Genomic DNA, 3,980 nt, shown 5'->3' with positions numbered 1-3,980 from the left:
TGTGCTTGATCTAGGTTCCCAGCCAGATTCAAATTGTATTTATCTTATAAGGCCTGTCAAAATGCAATATGATCTCCAAGCAAAGCTGCAAACATTCTTTTTTCTTTTGAGAATAGAGAGGTGATATATTTGGAAGATTGGCTTATTTTGAAGGTGTCTGTCAACCTTGCATGAAGTGGGTAGTTCTCTAAAAATAAAGTGAGTACATTTGCCGCAATGTAAGGAGAAGTAAAATCGCTTTTAACCTTCAAAACACTTTCCTTTCCTCATCAACTTTTTATCCTCAAACATGCAGAATAGTCAGCCAAAGTAGAGCAGGACTGGGAAGTCTGAGGTGAGAATGGGCATAAATGAGGAACGTTTGAATAAAGGAGTGGAGAGCTGACAAAATAAGCACAGATAAGAAGTGAGAAAACAGGTTATGTGAAGAAAGGAGAATAGGGAGTGAAGTCGAGGAAGCCTGAGTGGGAAGGAAGGCAAAATGTTTGTGCTTTTTAGCATTTCCTGGCCCTAATGCGCATTTCTCTTCTGTGGGCTTCCAAGCTACTCAGCAGTCACTGGGAATAAAAACCCAAAAACTACAAGCCAAACCTAACTTGTTCCCATTCTGTACACCTTCAAAAAAAGTCAAAGACAGTGGGATATGAAGAGCAGTTTCTTAATTCTATTATTCAGTTACATCTACGTTTGTCTAGTTTAGGCAGGACTTTAGTGCTTTAGAAACCGAGGTTTATGAAAGGAGGTCCTATGAAAATATTAATTATTATACCTTAATCTCCTTCCCTTTGAGGTCATTTACCTGGAGAGGCTGAGCTGTGCTACCTAACCCATATCCACAGCTAGGCTAAAAAGTTTATACTATTAAAGAAGTCACCGTTTTGCCAGCCCCACGCCCACATAGTAGTATGTATGGAAAAGAAATTCCTACAAAATCAGCAGAATTTAGAATGGCTCAAGATGTGTTTCAAGACCTTAATATGTTCCGGTGCAATAATTACCTATTTATTTATATTTATCAGATTCCTATCTTTTATACAGAAAGCTAAGAATAAAATGAAAGGAAACCGTTATTTAATGCTTTTAAATGTATCCTAAAAACCCTGGTTTTTCTAATAATCTATTCAATGAGAAAATCAGCATATTAAATGGAAATTTTCCAAGTGGGTAATCAGCATTGTTTTCAGAACTTGCAATTAAAACTAATTATTTTAGACTGTTGTAGCTTTCCTGTATTTTCTAGTTGCCAGATGTTTCTTCTTTGTACAGGACTCTTAGCAGCTGTAGATTAGCACTGACATGTTTTATTATCTCTGGGTACTGACTTTTGAAAGGAGCTTGTCAGGTTTTGATAAATGCTTGGACGTCAGACAAATAGAGAATTTCCTAGAAAAAGAGAAATAGGCATCCTAGCAATATCTAGAATAGTTAAAATAGATTAAAAGACTAAAGTGTAAGTGCAGTGACTCTGCATACAAGTAGTCCAGAACATGCAACTAGAGAATCTCAGAGCTTTATATTGCCCATATATACTTACATTCACTGCCCTTATATACTTATATACTGACTTGTTTTTGTTCTTAATGGATGCTTAATCCACCCTGTCTTTTTCATCAGCATGTGTAAAGTCAAATGAAGCACTCAAGAAAAGAGTGGATCTATCTCTATTGACATTGGACCTACAGACCACTTAAATACAGAGGAAACCTGGAAAAGAAGAACAGCAATCTCATTGTTTATTACTTTCTCCCCCACCCAAAATATATTTTTATTTTCTTTATCAATCTTCCTTTTTTTTTTTTTCTGTAATGGAATTATAGGTACTAAACCATCTGCTTTCGTACATACACTAGATAAAGTTGATATTGACTTTGTCTTTCAGGGTGTTGACAGATCAAATCTGTCAAATCTTAGTGGTGATTTAATAAACCCAGATGCTTGCTTTACCTGTCAGAGGAGCTCATACTGCAGCCATAGCAAAACTGGTGTAAGGGAACATGTGTTCCTGCCTCAGCTGCTTCCATACAAAGCCCAGAATCTGAGGGCCTTAACACCTATAACTCAGGCAAACAGTCGTTTGGCTTCATCTATTAGAACCTATAGCTGTCTGTCACTTCGCTTCGGCTGGTTGCTGTATAAGGTTCAGGAGAATGGAATATGCACATAAGTATCTGTGACTTCAGTTTGATGATTATACCTGAACTGTCATGGCTTCGTGAGGATGTACCCTCTTACAAAAGAGGTAGTTATTCTGGTTTCCCAGAGATTACCTTTCACATTACCTTTGCTCCTAACCCATCTAATTAGCAATTTAAAGTAAGATGCCAGACTCTGAACACAAGCCACTAACGTGCAAGAAGTAATTTATTCTGCTAGCCTTGAGAAAAATATTGAAATCTCCAGCTGAGGTCGGTGCAGCCTGCTTCGATAGGAAGACAGTATCTTCAATCAGTACAGCTAAATTGCCTGAACACATCTGTCTGAGTCTGCAGATGAGGCATAAAAGAATATTTTTACATTCTTGCTAACATTAATGATCTGTTAGCACTTGTTTTAACAGCTGAAAGGCTCTTGTTCTTTCTTCTCCATTGTCTGCAATGTTTTTATTTAAAGGATTGGCCACTTTTTACCTCAAATGCAGCTTAAATTAATCAATACTCTATTAACTGCCGTAGTAGCCAAGAGGGCAAACCACATCCTGGGGTGCCTCAAACACAGTATAACCAGATGGTCAAAAGAGGTGATTACCCCGCTGTATTCAGCATTGGCATGGCTTCACCTGGAGAACTGCGTGCAGTTCTGCACCCCACAACTTAGGAACAATGGGAAGGTCCTCGAATGCATCCAGAGGAGGGCAACAAAGCTGGTGGAAGGGCTGGGAGGAATGTCCTATGAGGAGCAGCTAAGGACTTTGGGTTTGTCTGGTTTGGAGAGAAGGAGGCTGAGGGTAGATCTCTTTGCTGTCTGCAGCTTCCTGAGGAGAAGTAGAAAGGGAAATGCCAATCTCTTCTCACTGGTATCCAGTGATAAGATGCCTGGGAATGGTTCAAAGCTGTGCCAGGGGAGTTGACTGGGCATTTAGGAAGCATTTCTTTACCTAGAGGGTGGTCATGGGACACCTCTCTGGGCAGCCCGTTCCAGTGCTGTGTCACCCTCAAAGTAAAGAAGTTCCTCCTCATGTTTAGGTGGAACTTCTTATATTCAAGTTTGTGCCCGTTACCTCTTGTCCTGTCACTGGGCACCACTGAAAAAAGACCAGCTCCATCCTCTTGACGCCCTCCCTTGAAGTATTTATAAGCATTGATCAGATCCCCCCTCAGTCTTCTCTTCTTTAGACTAAAGATTTCTCTTCTTGAGACTAAAAGACCCACATCCCTCAGCCGTTCTCCTTAAGAGAGATACCTTTGACAAAAAGGGTTCTCACAGATGACTCAAAACCACCTAACCAAACCAACTGCATATTTTTTTTTTCCTCTGGAGAAGCACAGGGAAACGGAGAACAACATGATTTTGACTGAAAGCTGAGGGGAAAGCCGCATTTAAAAACATTCTCACTAAGATCCACCCCCGCTCTCCCCGCGCCTGGGGCCTGACCTGCTTCGTTAATGGACCCCTTGGTTCCATCTGGGCGCCTCACAGACTTATTCCTGAGGTATTCAGGGCTGCTCCGAAGCTAGGAGAGAGCAAAAGAGTTTTGTCATGACAGGTGTGACTGAAACCTGTGGTATTAGTTGGGCCAGGAAAGGTGACAATAAGGATATGGCACAGTGACTGACAGTTTTGGTCCGTTGCCAAAATCCTCCCGGGGGGCCGTTGCCGTTACCCTCGCCCTCCACGGCGGGAAGCCTCGACCCCTCCACAGAGCACTTACCGGTGAGGAGATAAGCGAGTCGGGGACAGAACTACACTTCCCGGCAAGCCGCGGGGGCGGAGGGAAGGCGAGGGCGATCCCCCGACGGCGGGAGGCGGGGGAGGAGCGTGAG

Source organism: Calidris pugnax, unplaced genomic scaffold (genome assembly GCF_001431845.1).
Source record: "Calidris pugnax isolate Ruff unplaced genomic scaffold, ASM143184v1 scaffold11, whole genome shotgun sequence".
Classification (NCBI taxonomy): domain Eukaryota; kingdom Metazoa; phylum Chordata; class Aves; order Charadriiformes; family Scolopacidae; genus Calidris; species Calidris pugnax.
The sequence above is the reverse complement of the archived record's forward strand: the minus strand, read 5'-3'. Positions refer to the sequence as shown.